This window comes from Protopterus annectens, chromosome 1.part1, assembly GCF_019279795.1.
Source record: "Protopterus annectens isolate FY-2018-M chromosome 1.part1, PAN1.0, whole genome shotgun sequence".
Lineage (NCBI taxonomy): Eukaryota > Metazoa > Chordata > Ceratodontiformes > Protopteridae > Protopterus > Protopterus annectens.
In genome coordinates, this window is record NC_056726.1 from 802,198,038 (window position 1) to 802,218,969 (window position 20,932).

Consider the following 20,932-nt stretch of genomic DNA (forward strand, 5'->3'; position numbering starts at 1 on the left):
GATGAACTCGTACTAGTCAGTCACTGCTGGAGTCAAACACCTACTTATCTAAGCACACAAGCTGGAGTACATTGTATCAGCCAGCAGTGTCACAGGAGAACTGTTACAATAAGTGTCAGACAGCACATACATGTATTGTATGTTACATGTTTGGGTAAATAGGAATGTGTCTTGATAGGCAGACAAAACAGCAAATTGTTGGTCACGATTCATTACATACTGCAGAGATAACGCATATCTAACTTCATTAAGTAATATCTATGTGTTTCATATTACAGTGTATTGGCTATGTCTGTGATGGATGATAATCAGATGTCTCCTGACAAACAGTGGAATAACACCCAAGCCTTCCTGACTGTTCATCTCAAGATCATTGTATGCAAGCCATCATTAGTTGTGTCATTCTTACCATTTCCTAATGTGTGAACAATGTCAATGTAAGTATAAAACATGCATGTCAAATGCATGAACGTATATTACTTAATAACAGTAAGTATGTGTCCAAAGGTCCTGCACCATTGTAAATCATTTACAAGTATAATGTGTTAAAGTGCAAACATGCTATACAGTATGTAGTGGTTGGACAGCATTGCAGTGCACTGATCATATCTTCACTATAACAAGCTGTCAAAACAAATACACATGTAATACAAGCCAGTAAAATTAATCTTTTCATGTCAAAATCATTTACTGAAGCACACTGCTGGCAATCTCTTTTGCATGAGATATGGGAAAGTGTTAGCATGTGCATAATTATTTTTGGAGTTTTTTTTAACTTAGAACAGGAATTAGCAGTGGTCTATGACACTCTATGTCCAACTTCAGGTGTACTGACCTACAGACTTATCTGATTCTGGGTCATTTCAAAACAGATGTGCATCATGTTAATGTTTTCTGTACCACCATTTACATATGTGTCATGATCATTGCAATAAAATATTCATTATAAGGATAGCACAGGGGCATACTTATACTATCCTAACATTTGCTGACTGCCCACGTTTAAGGCATGTTGTACTGTATCTTATACAATTTTTTTTCTATCACATCAGTGACAAACATATATGTGTCAGACTTCATTTTCTTCAGAAAATGCATTGTAATACTAAATATTTTGCACTACTTCTTTCTAAATGTATAGGGGCAATGATTGTATCCTGTGCCTATTATTTGAGAATCCCCCCATTGATCCTTGTTTTTATAGTTTTATAGCTGTGAAGCTGTGAGCAGGATTGGGATAATTGTGGACCACATAAAATATTAAGTATGAATAAGATATGTATGCATTACTTCACAAGGCAAAGTGTTATGAAAAATTAAAATGTTCACAATTTTAGAGCTGATGCAGGATTTGATTACCTGCCAATCTACATCAGTGGTCTATACATCTGAGCATTAGGTAATCACACAACTAAGCCAGGCAAATAATGTGTTAAAACACATATATTTGAAGGGACAATGAAGACAGTATGAAGCAAAGGGGCATGTGTGCAGCATATTACATGAGTAGTGATAATTGAAACATCCCATGTGGTGTGCATTCAACCCTGCCACTTGTTCAACATATGATAATAACTTTCACCTTGTAGTGTTGTTGGTCTGCTTCCTATAGAGCAGCAAGGCTAAGCACAGTAGCATGAAGGACAAGGGCAAACACTCATCAGTTTTAGCTGAAACACCTGAATTGTCATTTTCTTTTTTTTTCAAAAACATTTTTATTTTGTTTTCATTATAAACATACGCAAATGTATATATAACAAATACAATAAAACAATAACAAAACTATTTATAATATTTACATTCATACATGATAAGCAATAATTTTATCCATGAGAAGTTATCAGTATTTGCTCAAAAGGTTTTCCAATTTTTGTCATGCTATTTTTTTATGAGTAATCTTATGAGTTCTATAACAAATGGTTTGCAGTTCTTTTTTTACAAACAACTTTTGCTAAATTAATAAAATCTTTAAACATCAAATCTTGTTTACTTTTCCAGTTCAAAGTAATAACTTTTCTGGCAATTGCAAGAATTGACCAGAGTAACTGAATCTGAGATTTAGGTATTACATTAGGTATATGAACACTGAATAGGATTAGTGAGTTAGAAATATAACAGTTATCAGACTATAAAGCATTTACAAAATATCTGAAGTCTTTCCAGTATTGAATAACATTTCTTCATTCAATGAACATGTCAACCCAGTTGGCCTCTAGTAATTCATCACATTTCCAACATTTACTTTCACTGTTTTTGAGTACAAGATTTATTTTATGTGGAGTATAGAAACTCCTATTTATAAATTTCCATGTATATAATCTCCAATATAATGAAGAAGAGTTACCATACATAGAATTCAATAACAATTTTTGGATTCATCAGATATTTGTTCTCCATTAGTCTTTGCATAGTAATTCCAAAAATCTGAGTCAAACTTTAAAGAGTCTTCTCTTAGTATCTTATAGATAGGAGAGATACTTACTTTTTGATTATCTGTCATTTCAAGACACCTAATAAAAAGTTGAATCAAGTTAGGTATATATTCAAGCTCTAGGTTGATTAATACTCTCATTTTGTTTTCCATAAACTGCCATAATAAGTGTATAAACAACTGTCTTGACTGTTATCAAAACTACATAAAAGAGAGTTTAGTGGTTTAATACTCTTATTTTCAATAAACTGATACCAAAATATCAAGTTATTTTCCTTTAATGTATGCATTGCATTGATGAAAGAATCTAGGCAATCAGGGGAGTATGCTATAGGGAATATAAGAAATAGAAATTGTTTAATGTTGTAATTACAATCAATTATATGTTTAAAGTTATTAAATATTTGATTAATGCCATAAGAACAATGATACTTATTAAATAAATAAAATTCACGTAAAAGCCATTGAACTTTACTTATTCCATATTGTTCCTTAAATTGATTTTCTATCATTCTGATATCAGTTATATGAATCTCATGTATTGTTTTCCAGCCAGATATATAGGTAGGTGTGATCCAATGTAATATTACATTAATTCTAACTGATTTGGAATAAAGATCTAAGCTAGGGAATGACATCCCATTACTGTTCCAAACCCTAATGTGTGATTTGTATGCAATCCTAGGTTTTAAAGGAAACCATAAAAATTTAACTAGCATGTAATCTAATTTTTTAAATACATTTTTTGGGAGGGAGTAGTATCAATGTAGTATCAATGACTGTATATAAAACAAATTTTTAGGTAACATTTTCATTTTCATTAAAGAGAGCCTATCCTCCATTGTGAAGAACATTGTATTTCATCTTTTGACTAGCTCACTAATGGTGGTTATTAAATTATTGTAGTTTAGTTTAACAGGCTCTTTCCATGCACTCTTTATACTGATACCCAAATATTCTATTACATCATTCTTCCAATTAAACAGGCTAATCTATTTTAGGTTTTGTTGATCTTTTTGTTAATTAGTAATGTTTTGGCTTTATTATGATTAAATTTAAGCCCTGAAATTCTTTCAAACTTGCTTAATGTATTTAAAACATCATACAAAGAACCATCAGTATCACCCCAATGTTAACATATTATCAGCAAATAATTGTATCTTAAGACAATAGTCCTTATTAATTTGAAAGGATTTTATATTTTGCTTGTTTCTGATATATGTAGCAAAAGGTTCCATTGAAAGAGCAAACAATAATGGTGACAAAGGACAACCTTGTCTAGTTCCCTTGAGGATTTCTTGTGGTGAGGATAGACATCATCTGATTTTCACATAAGCTGGTGCCCCACTATATATTTTCATTAATAAGTTGACAAAATCTGAGGAGAATTCAAAACCAGTCAGAATTATTTGTATTTAAGACCAACTAATAGAATCAAAAACCTTTTCTATGTCTAGGCTGATGATATTTAGTTGTTTTTTGTATTTGCATGCTATGTCTATTAATGATTGTAATTTAATAATGTTATCTTGTACTTTTCTATGAAGAATAAACCCTGTCTGATCATTATGTATTAGATTAGGCAAGATTTTCTTTATTGTATTACCTAATATTGTCATGAAAATTTTATAATCACTGTTTAGTAACAAAATTGGCCTATATGAATCACAAGATTTGGGGACCTTACCTTGTTTTTAAGATGGAGAGTTAATTGAGTATTTCCATGATGGGGGTGTTATACATTTTTGCTTAACCATAGTAAAGGCACTCATCATTTTCTTTATTATATATTCAGGAAAAATCTTATATAGTTCAAGAATTATTCCATCCAGACCTGGAGCTTTATTATCTTTTAAATTTTTTTATTTGCTCTTTCACTTCTGTTAGTGTTATTTGTTTATTTAATATGTTATTTTGTTGCATTGCCACCATAGAAGTCATATTTTCTTGAATAAAAGTATTTATTACATTATCTGTCTCCAAAAGTGGTGTGTTATTATTTATATCTTTATAATAGTTTTTGAACACTTCTAATATGCCCATTAAGTTAGATATACTCTTAAATGAACCATCACTTTTATATTTAATCTCATTAATAAGATTTTGATTGTTTATTTTTTTGGATCTTACCACTATTTTATGTAGATATTTGGGATTTACAGCATAAGATTTTAATTTAAATATTTCCAGGTTTATGGCTACCTTATGATTCAGAACTTCTACGTATTTTTGATTTAACTTAATCATTTCATTATGTGCTAATTTGTTATTTGGTTTTGCATCAATTTTTATCTTGTCTATATTTTTTGCAAGTCTAAAAGTTCTTTGTCCCACTCTCTCCTTTTTGTAAGGTACCAAGATTTTATTCTACCATATATATATATATATATATATATATATATATATATATATATATATAAACTTTAAAGGTGTCCCATATTATAGTACCAGTCACTTTACCACTATCATTTGCTTCCATAAACATGCCCATTTATTTCATTATCCATTCCCTAAAGTCATTTAACTTAGTTATGTAAGCAGGAATTCTCTGTAGAAATCTTAAATCATCTGTATGTGTGGTTAATGTAAAGTTTATAGCATTATGGTCCAAAAGTGGACAAGTCATTATAGATATGTCACTTATTTTAGAGTATATATTATTTGATACAAAGACCTTATCAACGTTTGTTTGTGTACCAAACCAATATGAATAGTGAGTATAGAATAAGGAATAATGTTTTCTTAGACCATGTATATCTTTAAGGTTCATCTGGTTTGTAAAGTCATTTAACTTCTTGGCTTGAGATGTTAGTTTTATTTTACCATTTTTAGAAGTATCCTTACCTGATAATAGGCAGTTAAAATCACATTTTGCAATAATTTCCCATTTTGCATTTAAAGTAATCAGGTCCAGATATTTGTCAACATATTTAGTACTTAGTCCTGGTATCCAGTATGTATTAATCAAAGTATAATATTTCCTATTGATTTCCAAAATTACCATGCTTAGCATCCCATCTTTATCTGAAATTGTATCTATAATTCTTGGCATAATATAAGTATTTTCCCATCGAATAAGAGGGCCCCCTCTCTTAGTCTTAAAACACGAATCAGCAGAATGGTATAGCCATTGAATGAGTATTTTTGTAGATCTTTTTTAATAGATGGGTTTCCTGTAAAAATATGATCTGAGCCTTATGCATGTTGATATATTTAAGCAAACCAGCTCTTTTGACATTATTGTTCAAACCGTTAATATTTAACGATAAACATTTATAAGCCATTGACTATAATGTGTATGCTATTACTAACTGAAAGACCTTTCTTCCGTGTTGACTTGAATTCTACTGAAAACGTATTTATTGTGGATGCATAATGTGTATTAAGCGCTACTTTCACAAACCCAAAACTATTTACAACTACATACATGAAACATAAAGTTTCTGGTTTAGTTAAAAACTTAACTAAACCATCCATCCACCACCTCTCCAATACCAAATGACACAAATTATCTATCTCTGCTTAGAATATAGTAGAAAAACAAAAAAAGAAAAGCATTATGAAACCAACTAAAGAAATTTGAATCCATGAAATGTACATTAGAATGAGAATGCCCAATATAGCTGAAGCTATATGAATGTCACATATGATAATAGCACCACTAATACGTAGATATGCCAGAAATACATATCAGATCAAAGTATGTATAAACATCAGAAGCTGAAGATTAAGAAGATTGACATTATTTCCAAGACTTTTCAAGAAACATCAGATAATTTAACCATTTTGCCAGTCATCTATCTAAGATTTTTCATGTAAGGATCTGTTGAATATATATATAACACTTATTACAAAATAACTATTATATTTTGCAATTATACACATATTACTCATATGAATTAACAATATCTATGTTGATGTCTTTCATCAGGAAGGAGGGAGAGAGAGAGAGAGAGAAAAAAAGGGGCCTCACAACCCTCTGTTTAGTTACTAAAAGTTTAGTTATGTAACATACGTCTGATGTTAATATGCATAATGAGTTTTCTAAAGTAGCTCCTAGTTCACTTTATGTCATTTAGATACTAATAGTGTCATTAAATCTGCAGAATGTATGCATCTATAAGAGAACATGGCATTTTCAAAGGAGTTAAACACTTTTATCAGAACTAATTATTTACCATTTAAAGTATTTAGTGAAGGATAACAGAATTTTAAGAGAAAAGAATTCCAAGTGCAACCATTTAACAAGTTCAAAAATTCAAATGATATCATCACTGTTGTTTCCTTAAGCTGCAGCTTCATAAACTTGTTAAAAAGTATCTAAATGGACTCATGCACAACAGATGTTGTCTCTAGTGAAGAAAAAAGCATTTTCAGTGGGAAATTCGGATCATGAAGCTTTTAGAGTTTACAGAAAGCAGTTTACCAGGCCAGAGAGAGAGAAAAGGAACCTAGTATATATAAGCAAAGAATAATCCACGACCTTGAAGAAAGGAACCGGAACTCTGCTAAAGTCCACAAGGCTGTATTTATATTTCTGATGTATTCCAAAAGTCACAGATAAAATCACACAAGCGCTTTCGCTCAGGCAATCCTGAGCTTTATCAAGTGAAAACAAATTGCAGTGTGCAGTAACCTCCATTAAATAGCCTGGCAATTATACAATTAATTAATTAGTAAATCTAGTACTAAGGTGTGGTGCTTTAGAGTTGGGTGTTAAAAAAAAAAAAAAAAAGTTAGTCATTATATCAACTCAAAAAATGAAATGTTTGCAATAACATATGCACTTAAATAAAAATGACTAACCATAAAAAACATTTTAAAATGCCAGTTTCCTAGGTTTCAGAACATAAAAGTCTGAAGTCTGATTGGGGTTGTAGATTGTTAAAGAATATGCTTAAAGATGTGTTTAGATTGTCAGTGAATTGTTAAAAAATTTTTTTCATTATTACTTTACACTGATAAAAACATGCAATAAAATATGCATGAGATATTTTTAATGCCCATCCATATAACATTTCATATAGAATTTGATTTATTAGTCGGAATCCTATAACCGTGGATGTTCAATAATTTAATATGCTGTGTGGGGATGCTGTGGTATGAAGGGGGTCAAGTGTGAGAGTTATAACCTAGCCCTCCTAAGCTTGAGGACTGGTTTAATGCTGATCATCCCATTCAGACCTGGTGGCTTCCCTGCATTCAGTCTCAACTGCCATAATAGTTCACGGTAGCCCAAGGTGGATTCCCAGTCACCACCTCTTGCATCTGGCTCAACCTGTTCCAGAACTAGAAACTGGATTTTGGGTTCTGGGCAGGAGAGTGAGTGTTTGTAGAAGGCGTTGGTTTTCTTCTTCCTGGTCATGTCATAAAGATGCTCGTAGATACGTTTTCTTAATTCCCTCTCAGTTTTGCCCACATAGAAACTTTGACAGTTGGTGCACATCCCCAAGTATACGACCCCTCTAGAGGCACAGGTGTAAAATCCAGTGGGGTGTATCTTGTAGTTCCTAGACGGGAGGTATGGTGCTGTTTCTTTGGATATGGCATGACATTGGGCACAGGCACCACATTTGAATGTGCCCAGCCTTGGTTGTTTTACCTTCATCTTTTTTCTTTGATTTCTTTCAAATAATTCCTTTAAATTAGCCCCTCTTTTACGAACAAAACTGGGTTTAGGTGGTATGTAGTCCTTTAGTTCTTCAAAGAGGGTTAAAACCGGCCAGGGTTGTAAGATTGTTTCTTCTAATTCATAGGAATTTGATGAGTATGTGTGTGCAAAACTGTTAGTGTGAACAGTATCCTTGTTTTGTGTATTGTTGGTCACTGGTACAAACCCCCCCCCTAGTATTGGTTTGTAGAGGGAATGTCATGCAGATTTTACCTCTGCTGCTAGAGTTAGAAATAGTTCCAGAGGGTAACCTCTCTCCAAGAAAAGGTTTTTCAAAAATTCCACCTCAGAATCAAAATCTTTCTCCGTACTGCATATTCTACTTGCTCTGATGAGCTGCCCCTTGATGATCCCCCTCTTTTGATATGGTGGGTGGGCACTTTCGAAGTGTAGCAAGGAGTTAGAAAATGTTGCCTTGCGATGTAGTTTGGAATGGAAAGTTTTCTGATTGTAGTCCTTGTAAAGAGTAATGTCCAGATAATGAAGTTCGTGCTGATCCACTGTGTGTGTGAATTGTAGGAAATTTGTTGTTGAATTGATGTGTGTAAGGAATTCAGATAGGTTCCCTTCAGAGCCAGACCATAAAATACAGATGTCATCCAAATAACGTCTGTAGAAGAGAATGTAATCTTTCCATGGGGGTATTAAAACGAATGTATGCTCCCACATGTGCAATATTACATTTGCGTAGAAGGATGCACAAGATGCCCTCATGGCAACCCCCTTGCGTTGCCGGTATAATTCACCATTAAAAAAGATGAAGTTGTTGGACAAAACCATCTCCATCATTTCGGTAAGCAAGTTGGACATTTTGTTACTAAGGGTTGTCTTCTGGCCTAGAAACTGGGCAAACCATTCCAAACCTTTTTGATGAGGGATGCTGGAAAACAGATCTTTGATGTCCACTGTGACCATTAAGGTGTCTGGGGAGTAGCAAGAGGTGGGAATGTCCCGGAGGAAGTGCCAAGAATCCTTGCAGACGTGGGACAATAAAGATGTGTATTCTTTGGTCATGTAATCAATAAATTTTCCCAGGGGCTCAGTCACTCCACCTGCTCCTGATACAATCGGCCGGAATTGTAGTGGATTTATTCCTTTGTGGGTTTTAGGTATCCCAAAAATGACTGGTATTCTGGGCTTTTCCACATGTAAGTAGTTGTAGACCTTTTCATTGATGGCCTGTTGTAATAGAAGGTCACTAAGATAGTACTTAATCTCAGCAAAGGCTATATTGATCTCGTTTGTGAAACCGTCTCGTATTGTTCGTCATTCTGCAACATAGTGTGCATGTGGGCTTCGTAGTCCTCTGAGAACATAAGGACAATTCTCCTTTATCAGGTTTCATGACCCTGATTTTTCTTCATGCAAGTGTTCAATAAAATTCATTTCTTGTTCAGAAAAGTTTGGATGAAGTAGAATTTCTTGATTATTATATACTTTCCTGAAGTCATTCTCCACTAACTTTTCAAAAAGAGGATTATTGGGTGTAGTGGGGGGTTAAAGAGACTTGTACGCGTTGGGCCTGCTGCATTAAGTGTTTGCCCTTTAAAAATCAAATTTAAGTTTAAAGCTCTGGTAAACATTTTAAATCTATCAAAGCTTGTGTTAAATTCATGGGTTTAGTTGGGACAAAATGTAGCCCTCGGGTGAAAATATCAAAAGCATTTGTAGGAAGGTTCATGTCCGTGTAATTGTATATGGCAAAGTTGTTTCTCCTTAAAATAGTGCAGTTACCCTCAATATTAGTAGGGTTTTGATTGTGTAAACCCAGATTTGGGGCTTGGTCAGTTATAGGATCATCCAGGGATGTTGGGGTAGTTGGTGTATGGTGGTTTGTTAGTGAACAAAATTCCAAGACCTCGGTGCCTGTCTTTGTCTCTGTCCCCAAACCCCGGTCTGGCCGGTATTCTGTTGAAAATCCTGGTTGTTAGTACCCTTCTGTTCTTCTCTGCTAGCCTTTCACTTCTTCTAAGGGGTTCCTCTTGTCTGTCATATGTGTCACTAGCCCTATCTGTGTTTGTGGTGTTGTTTTGGAAGAAGTTTTATTGTAACCATTGGGGCTAGGATAGGCAAGGCCATCCCTGTATTCGATGAGATCACGTTCTAATTTTCTTAGTTTTCTGTTAAGAATCTTATCACAAAAACATCAACATTATCAAAAACCTTGTCATAGTTTGGTTTAAAAGCACTAAAATTAGTACTAGATGTTAACTCATTGTTTAAAGTGTCTAGCTCATTCATTAATGTTTGTGCTTTCAGTTCATATTCCCTACCATTACATGCAACATTTCCAATCCAGCTTTATCAAAAATCTCACACAAGTTAAAATAATAATCAGTACCATACTGGACATTGTTTGGAAATTTAAAAGCGTAGCCCTTCGGGACACGTTTACTCTCAGACATTCATTCAAGTAGTCTATCTCTAGCTGTGTACTCCTTAAGGAGTATAATTTGTCCTTGAACAAGTCCATGCTCTGATCAAAGTTAGAGAAATTGTTAGAATTGTTACTACCTTTAGAAAAGGTGAAGCGTTGTCCAGCCCATTTTGTAAAGTTTACATCCTTGTTTCTATGTTTCAAAGCAGGATTACTAGTTCCATTGGTCCCTAGTTGTACGTTAGTTTCAGGAGCTCTGGTAGCTTCATGGCGACGAGTAAAGTTGTTTCTTTTGGATCCGGCCAGACATGTCCGTGGAGGATATAGTGGAGCTTGTACCCTCTTCCGGTCCGCAATTACCGGTAATCCAAAGTTATTTTGTAGTGCTTGCTGCTGGTTGCAAGCTAGCCCTGGTGAAGCAGCCGTAGTGGGTTTCAGCAAGTTAGTGAGCTCCTTGAGTGCAACCAGTACTTGGTTGAACTCCGCTCTGCTCACCGGAAGATCGTTTGTAGTGTTTTTCAGCATTTCAGGAGTTTCTCCTGGGTTAAAGGTTTCTTCTCCGTTGGCCATGGCAGACAAGATCAAGTGAACCTAGTATATATATATATATATATATATATATATATATATATATATATATGTGTGTGTGTGTGTGTGCGTGTGTGTGTATATATATATATATGTATATATATATATATATATATATATATATATATATATATACTTATATTTAGTTATCTATAAAACACCATTAATGTACTGTGTTAATGTTTAAATGTATCTAAACAAAGAGTCTAAAACATAGAGTTAAAAACATTAATCAGAAACACCTTGCTACTCCACCACTGACCCACTAGAAAAAATACACTTTGGTATTGTCAAATTATACTATTACTGAAGAATTAGAAGACATACATCATTTGTAGTCATTTAAAAGGGAAAAGTATCTAAAGTACTTATAATGGGGAAAAGAGAGAAAAGGAACATTGGTAACAAAAAAGAATAGGAAGAAAGAAGAGAGAGAGAATGTTATTTAAATACTTAGTACTATATGTAATTAGAAGAAGTAGATATAGAAAGGAAAAGAGAAAGTTAATAATAAAAATGATTCACATTACCTTACAGCATAGCGACTTTCCAAAATCAAATATATTATGATTCATAAAACAAAGCATTTATAATTAGAAGGAATTTATTCATTTGTCCTTTAGTTTCTTGGTTTTCTTTGCTCCTTCCTTCACAGACCATCCGTTATTTGTTGCCTGTCTCTTCAAACGCTGGGGTGACCATTTCATTTCTTCTATGTACAACAGTATTTTCTTCTTTTGGATAAATTATACTGCTTTTGTAGGGAATCAAAGATCTTCACTCCTTCTGGCAAGGTGATTTTTATTCTTGCAGGAAAAAGAATTTGAGCTTTATTATTGGCTTTTTTCAAGGACTTAATTAGAGGAACACATTCCTTTCTTCTGAATATGACTGTAGAGCTGTAGTCGTTCTCAAAATGAATAACTTTTTCACCCATCTTGATAGGGGAATTAGTCCAAGCTGATTTCAGCGCTAAGTTCTTGTCTTGCAAGGAAAGAAATGAAACTATTATAGACCTGGATTTAGATGAATTCAGAGATGAAGCTGGGTTTGCTATGGACCGATGAGCCCTCTCAGTTCCAAAAGAGAGGGATTCAGGCATGTTTAGTGCTGATGAAAACCACTTATTGAGGAATTGAATCATGTTAGCCCCCTCTTCTTTCTCAGGAATTTCATATATTCTTATGTTATTCCTCCTTGATCTACTTTCAAGGTCTTCCAGTTTCTCAATCAACTTGGTGTTTTGTTTCAGAAGCAATTCATTGTGATGTTCATTTTCTGTCACTCTAGTGTCTAGGTCAGATATTGTTTCCTCTAAGGCAAGAATCTGTTCAGATTTTTTTTTTGTTATTCCATTTAGAAGTTCCAGTTGTTTAATGGATCTTTGTCCATTTTTAGTGACAGTTCTTGGATGTTTGTTATTATAAGATGCAGTTCTTTCTTCACTGCACTCTCCTGGTGTGGGTTCTTCACGTTGCTCATGTTTTTAGTGACAGTTCTTGGATGTTTGATATTATAAGATGTAGTTCTTTCTTCACTGCACTCTCCTGGTGTGGGTTCTTCACGTTGCTCATGTTTTTAGTGACAGTTCTTGGATGTTTGTTATTATAAGATGTAGTTCTTTCTTCACTGCACTCTCCTGGTGTGGGTTCTTCACGTTGCTCATGTTTTTAGTGACAGTTCTTGGATGTTTGTTATTATAAGATGTAGTTCTTTCTTCACTGCACTCTCCTGGTGTGGGTTCTTCACGTTGCTCATGTTTTTAGTGACAGTTCTTGGATGTTTGTTATTATAAGATGTAGTTCTTTCTTCACTGCACTCTCCTGGTGTGGGTTCTTCACGTTGCTCATGTTTTTAGTGACAGTTCTTGGATGTTTGTTATTATAAGATGTAGTTCTTTCTTCACTGCACTCTCCTGGTGTGGGTTCTTCACGTTGCTCATGTTTTAGTGACAGTTCTTGGATGTTTGTTATTATAAGATGTAGTTCTTTCTTCACTGCACTCTCCTGGTGTGGGTTCTTCACGTTGCTCATGTTTTTAGTGACAGTTCTTGGATGTTTGTTATTATAAGATGTAGTTCTTTCTTCACTGCACTCTCCTGGTGTGGGTTCTTCACGTTGCTCATGTTTTTAGTGACAGTTCTTGGATGTTTGTTATTATAAGATGTAGTTCTTTGTTCGCTGCACTCTCCTGGTGTGGGTTCTTCACGTTGCTCATGTTTTTAGTGACAGTTCTTGGATGTTTGTTATTATAAGATGCAGTTCTTTCTTCACTGCACTCTCCTGGTGTGGGTTCTTCACGTTGCTCATGTTTTTAGTGACAGTTCTTGGATGTTTGTTATTATAAGATGTAGTTCTTTCTTCACTGCACTCTCCTGGTGTGGGTTCTTCACGTTGCTCATGTTTTTAGTGACAGTTCTTGGATGTTTGTTATTATAAGATGTAGTTCTTTCTTCACTGCACTCTCCTGGTGTGGGTTCTTCACGTTGCTCATGTTTTTAGTGACAGTTCTTGGATGTTTGTTATTATAAGATGTAGTTCTTTCTTCACTGCACTCTCCTGGTGTGGGTTCTTCACGTTGCTCATGTTTTTAGTGACAGTTCTTGGATGTTTGTTATTATAAGATGTAGTTCTTTCTTCACTGCACTCTCCTGGTGTGGGTTCTTCACGTTGCTCATGTTTTTAGTGACAGTTCTTGGATGTTTGTTATTATAAGATGCAGTTCTTTCTTCACTGCACTCTCCTGGTGTGGGTTCTTCACGTTGCTCATGTTTTTAGTGACAGTTCTTGGATGTTTGTTATTATAAGATGTAGTTCTTTCTTCACTGCACTCTCCTGGTGTGGGTTCTTCACGTTGCTCATGTTTTTAGTGACAGTTCTTGGATGTTTGTTATTATAAGATGTAGTTCTTTCTTCACTGCACTCTCCTGGTGTGGGTTCTTCACGTTGCTCATGTTTTTAGTGACAGTTCTTGGATGTTTGTTATTATAAGATGTAGTTCTTTCTTCACTGCACTCTCCTGGTGTGGGTTCTTCACGTTGCTCATGTTTTTAGTGACAGTTCTTGGATGTTTGTTATTATAAGATGTAGTTCTTTCTTCACTGCACTCTCCTGGTGTGGGTTCTTCACGTTGCTCATGTTTTTAGTGACAGTTCTTGGATGTTTGTTATTATAAGATGTAGTTCTTTCTTCACTGCACTCTCCTGGTGTGGGTTCTTCACGTTGCTCATGTTTTTAGTGACAGTTCTTGGATGTTTGTTATTATAAGATGTAGTTCTTTCTTCACTGCACTCTCCTGGTGTGGGTTCTTCACGTTGCTCATGTTTTTAGTGACAGTTCTTGGATGTTTGTTATTATAAGATGTAGTTCTTTCTTCACTGCACTCTCCTGGTGTGGGTTCTTCACGTTGCTCATGTTTTTAGTGACAGTTCTTGGATGTTTGTTATTATAAGATGTAGTTCTTTCTTCACTGCACTCTCCTGGTGTGGGTTCTTCACGTTGCTCATGTTTTTAGTGACAGTTCTTGGATGTTTGTTATTATAAGATGTAGTTCTTTCTTCACTGCACTCTCCTGGTGTGGGTTCTTCACGTTGCTCATGTTTTTAGTGACAGTTCTTGGATGTTTGTTATTATAAGATGCAGTTCTTTCTTCACTGCACTCTCCTGGTGTGGGTTCTTCACGTTGCTCATGTTTTTAGTGACAGTTCTTGGATGTTTGTTATTATAAGATGTAGTTCTTTCTTCACTGCACTCTCCTGGTGTGGGTTCTTCACGTTGCTCATGTTTTTAGTGACAGTTCTTGGATGTTTGTTATTATAAGATGCAGTTCTTTCTTCACTGCACTCTCCTGGTGTGGGTTCTTTGAGTTGCTCATCTTGAGATCTCCAGTAGAAATCTTCTTGACAGGAATAATTAAACAATTCTCTTGACTATGTATTAATTTTTAGAAAATAATACAGAGTCTATATTAAGCTAAATTTTAGTATACTTTTTGTTAGATTTTTCTAAACATTAAAATATATTTCCTGTCAGGATATTAAATACTTAGCAGAGTTATGGATTTCTGCTGCTATCAGACTGGCATCTTGGCCATGCCCCTATCGAATTGTCATTTTCCATCAGCTACCTTTAGTGCTCAATGCCAGACATCATGCAAATGCTGAAGATAAAGACTGATGTGACAGAAGAAAGGGGTTGAGGTAGAAAAGAGGGGGCAAAAAATGGTTTTGTTTATGGGCCATTTATGGTCATCTTTGTTGTGTGAAAATATTTTCATTGTTATCATAATAATTCTGTCATGCTGTGTACAATGAAGGGTTTCAAACAGAGGGCAAGCAAAGGTAGGATGGTGGAACAACACCTGAGACATTAGTAGGATACTGGTGGGTTTATAACTTATGCTGGAACACTTACACACATATTTCATGTAAATAAATAAATAAATAAATAATTGCTTTGATAAACTTGAATCTACAGATTTGGACATTTTCTGAGCAGACCACAGGTGAACACATAGCCATTTAGCAATATTCATCACTGGTGTGCAATGCCAAACATCACACAAATGCTGAGGACAAAAACTGAGGGGTTGTTTTATGAGCCATCTCTGGTCGTGTGAGGTGTGAGTAATTCTATTTGTGACCAGATGAAACTTCTGAAAAGGGATTAATATGATAATGGTTAAAATGGGGGGTGGGGCAAGCAAAGGAGAAGGCACAGGGGCAAAAATAAAGGAATGTTCAGGATGATGATAAGAAAACAACATAGCTATCCACTTCTTCACAAGATAAAAGTGTACTTCTACAAATAATTTGTGGAATTTGCATTGTCATTACATCAAGTGTATATGGCAACAACTTTAATAATGTTGTGTAGGCAATTAGACCAAATCAAGTGTGGTAGACTCACACATAAGCAAAGTAAAGAGCCATGTACTGGGCATTTCTTTTGAGACAGGTCCCTATTTTTTGTTTTTGGAGAGGCAGGAATGATGGGGAAGGTGGAACTAGAGAGTGAGATAGGTTGGGTAGGTTAGGTAGCAGGTTGATACATACAGTACATATAAGACAGACAGGGACGATTGGGAATAGATAGGAGATATCAGAGCTGCATCCTTGTCAAGCATGAGAAATGTGAGAATCTAGTCTACACCCACAGAGCTGTCATCACTGTCTCATGTTGCAGGCACCTGGGGCAGTTCCAGACAGGGCATCAACTTGGCTATTCAGTGCAGAACTTTCTCAGTTCTGGTGATGTGGTCACTGAGGCCCATCTCCATAATGGCCTATACCAGCCCTGTCAACTCCAGATGGGTGATGTAATCACCACCTCCACTGGCACTCCTCTCAGTAGGAAACAGTGTGCCGGCCCCTGGGCAGAGCTACTTGATGAAGTTGGAGCAGATAGTGCTTTTTAGGGTTCTGGTGATGTGGTCCCCTGGAGGCCCATTTTCAGTCTAAATCCCTCTTGTTGCTCATGTTTTTAGTGACAGTTCTTGGATGTTTGTTATTATAAGATGCAGTTCTTTCTTCACTGCACTCTCCTGGTGTGGGTTCTTCACGTTGCTCATGTTTTTAGTGACAGTTCTTGGATGTTTGTTATTATAAGATGTAGTTCTTTTTCACTGCACTCTCCTGGTGTGGGTTCTTCACGTTGCTCATGTTTTTAGTGACAGTTCTTGGATGTTTGTTATTATAAGATGTAGTTCTTTCTTCACTGCACTCTCCTGGTGTGGGTTCTTCACGTTGCTCATGTTTTAGTGACAGTTCTTGGATGTTTGTTATTATAAGATGTAGTTCTTTCTTCACTGCACTCTCCTGGTGTGGGTTCTTCACGTTGCTCATGTTTTTAGTGACAGTTCTTGGATGCTTGTTATTATAAGATGCAGTTCTTTCTTCACTGCACTCTCCTGGTGTAGGTTCTTCACGTTGCTCATGTTTTTAGTGACAGTTCTTGGATGCTTGTTATTATAAGATGCAGTTCTTTCTTCACTGCACTCTCCTGGTGTGGGTTCTTCACGTTGCTCATGTTTTTAGTGACAGTTCTTGGATGTTTGTTATTATAAGATGTAGTTCTTTCTTCACTGCACTCTCCTGCTGTGGGTTCTTCACGTTGCTCATGTTTTTAGTGACAGTTCTTGGATGTTTGTTATTATAAGATGTAGTTCTTTCTTCACTGCACTCTCCTGGTGTGGGTTCTTCACGTTGCTCATGTTTTTAGTGACAGTTCTTGGATGTTTGTTATTATAAGATGTAGTTCTTTCTTCACTGCACTCTCCTGGTGTGGGTTCTTCACGTTGCTCATGTTTTTAGTGACAGTTCTTGGATGTTTGTTATTATAAGATGTAGTTCTTTCTTCACTGCACTCTCCTGGTGTGGGTTCTTCACGTTGCTCATGTTTTTAGTGACAGTTCTTGGATGTTTGTTATTATAAGATGTAGTTCTTTCTTCACTGCACTCTCCTGGTGTAGGTTCTTCACGTTGCTCATGTTTTTAGTGACAGTTCTTGGATGTTTGTTATTATAAGATGTAGTTCTTTTTTCACTGCACTCTCCTGGTGTGGGTTCTTCACGTTGCTCATGTTTTTAGTGACAGTTCTTGGATGTTTGTTATTATAAGATGTAGTTCTTTCTTCACTGCACTCTCCTGGTGTGGGCTCTTCACGTTGCTCATGTTTTTAGTGACAGTTCTTGGATGTTTGTTATTATAAGATGTAGTTCTTTCTTCACTGCACTCTCCTGGTGTAGGTTCTTCACGTTGCTCATGTTTTTAGTGACAGTTCTTGGATGTTTGTTATTATAAGATGCAGTTCTTTCTTCACTGCACTCTCCTGGTGTGGGTTCTTCACGTTGCTCATGTTTTTAGTGACAGTTCTTGGATGTTTGTTATTATAAGATGTAGTTCTTTCTTCACTGCACTCTCCTGGTGTGGGTTCTTCACGTTGCTCATGTTTTTAGTGACAGTTCTTGGATGTTTGTTATTATAAGATGTAGTTCTTTCTTCACTGCACTCTCCTGGTGTGGGTTCTTCACGTTGCTCATGTTTTTAGTGACAGTTCTTGGATGTTTGTTATTATAAGATGTAGTTCTTTCTTCACTGCACTCTCCTGGTGTGGGTTCTTCACGTTGCTCATGTTTTTAGTGACAGTTCTTGGATGTTTGTTATTATAAGATGCAGTTCTTTCTTCACTGCACTCTCCTGGTGTGGGTTCTTCACGTTGCTCATGTTTTTAGTGACAGTTCTTGGATGTTTGTTATTATAAGATGTAGTTCTTTTTTCACTGCACTCTCCTGGTGTGGGTTCTTCACGTTGCTCATGTTTTTAGTGACAGTTCTTGGATGTTTGTTATTATAGGATGCAGTTCTTTCTTCACTGCACTCTCCTGGTGTGGGTTCTTTGAGTTGCTCATCTTGAGATCTCCAGTAGAAATCTTCTTGACAGGAATAATTAAACAATTCTCTTGACTATGTATTAATTTTTAGAAAATAATACAGAGTCTATATTAAGCTAAATTTTAGTATACTTTTTGTTAGATTTTTCTAAACATTAAAATATATTTCCTGTCAGGATATTAAATACTTAGCAGAGTTATGGATTTCTGCTGCTATCAGACTGGCATCTTGGCCATGCCCCTATCGAATTGTCATTTTCCATCAGCTACCTTTAGTGCTCAATGCCAGACATCATGCAAATGCTGAAGATAAAGACTGATGTGACAGAAGAAAGGGGGTTGAGGTAGAAAAGAGGGGGGGGGCAAAAAATGGTTTTGTTTATGGGCCATTTATGGTCACCTTTGTTGTGTGAAAATATTTTCATTGTTATCATAATAATTCTGTCATGCTGTGTACAATGAAGGGTTTCAAACAGAGGGCAAGCAAAGGTAGGATGGTGGAACAACACCTGAGACATTAGTAGGATACTGGTGGGTTTATAACTTATGCTGGAACACTTACACACATATTTCATGTAAATAAATAAATAAATAAATAATTGCTTTGATAAACTTGAATCTACAGATTTGGACATTTTCTGAGCAGACCACAGGTGAACACATAGCCATTTAGCAATATTCATCACTGGTGTGCAATGCCAAACATCACACAAATGCTGAGGACAAAAACTGAGGGGTTGTTTTATGAGCCATCTCTGGTCGTGTGAGGTGTGAGTAATTCTATTTGTGACCAGATGAAACTTCTGAAAAGGGATTAATGTGATAATGGTTAAAATGGGGGGTGGGGCAAGCAAAGGAGAAGGCACAGGGGCAAAAATAAAGGAATGTTCAGGATGATGATAAGAAAACAACATAGCTATCCACTTCTTCACAAGATAAAAGTGTACTTCTACAAATAATTTGTGGAATTTGCATTGTCATTACATCAAGTGTATATGGCAACAACTTTAATAATGTTGTGTAGGCAATTAGACCAAATCAAGTGTGGTAGACTCACACATAAGCAAAGTAAAGAGCCATGTACTGGGCATTTCTTTTGAGACAGGTCCCTATTTTTTGTTTTTGGAGAGGCAGGAATGATGGGAAGGTGGAACTAGAGAGTGAGATAGGTTGGGTAGGTTAGGTAGCAGGTTGATACATACAGTACATATAAGACAGACAGGGACGATTGGGAATAGATAGGAGATATCAGAGCTGCATCCTTGTCAAGCATGAGAAATGTGAGAATCTAGTCTACACCCACAGAGCTGTCATCACTGTCTCATGTTGCAGGCACCTGGGGCAGTTCCAGACAGGGCATCAACTTGGCTATTCAGTGCAGAACTTTCTCAGTTCTGGTGATGTGGTCACTGAGGCCCATCTCCATAATGGCCTATACCAGCCCTGTCAACTCCAGATGGGTGATGTAATCACCACCTCCACTGGCACTCCTCTCAGTAGGAAACAGTGTGCCGGCCCCTGGGCAGAGCTACTTGATGAAGTTGGAGCAGATAGTGCAGGAGTTGTGGAGATAATGCTGATAGGTTGTGACCTAGAAGTGCTGAGTGTGTGTGCTGCCTATGGTGGTGCCATCACAGCCACCTGTGGAGGTATCATGGGCCAAACCACAGTTTTCAGTCTAAATCCCCATGCTGGTGGTGATTTGTGTTGCATCAGGAGTTATGTTCCAGAAATCAAAAATAAATAAAAAAATATAAAATAAATAAAGAAAGAAAGAGAAATAAGGGTGGGGGAGAGACAACACAGAAAATATTGTCAATGCCATACCCTTTCATATATTTCAATAACTACAGATAAACATATAAATACGTTAGCTTTTGCACATGCACATATGAATGTGAGGTCAGACTTGTGTCTTTAAATACACATTAATCTCAGTGTTATTCTAAACATTAGGCAAATGGGGTTTTGAATATTGCATGAGCAATATATGCATTAAAATTAAATAAATGTCCATATACAATTATTGCAATTTCAGTATTAATTAATAACTGCATAATATTTACTTTATTTTAGATCATGAAAAGCTAATTGCTGCTGCTGCTTGGATTTGAACCCACACACAACTAAGATGATTTGCACATTACCTAATGCAATAGTCAAGATCTATTCAAGCAAGTATGAATGCTTGGTTTTTGTAGGGCGGCCACGGTGGTGCAGTGGTTAGCATTGTCGCCTCACAGCAAGAGGTTCTCCGGTTCGATCCTCGGCTGGGGTGCCTTCTGTGCGGAGTCTGCATGTCCTCCCTGTGGTCGCATGGGTTTCCTCCGGGTGCTCTGGTTTCCTCCCACATCCCAAAGACATGCTGCAGGTGGATTGGACACTCTAAATTGGCCCTAGGTGTGCATATGAGTGTGCCTTCTGTGGAAGGTTGGGCGCCGGGCTGGCAACTCGACACTGTAAAACTCCACTGCCAA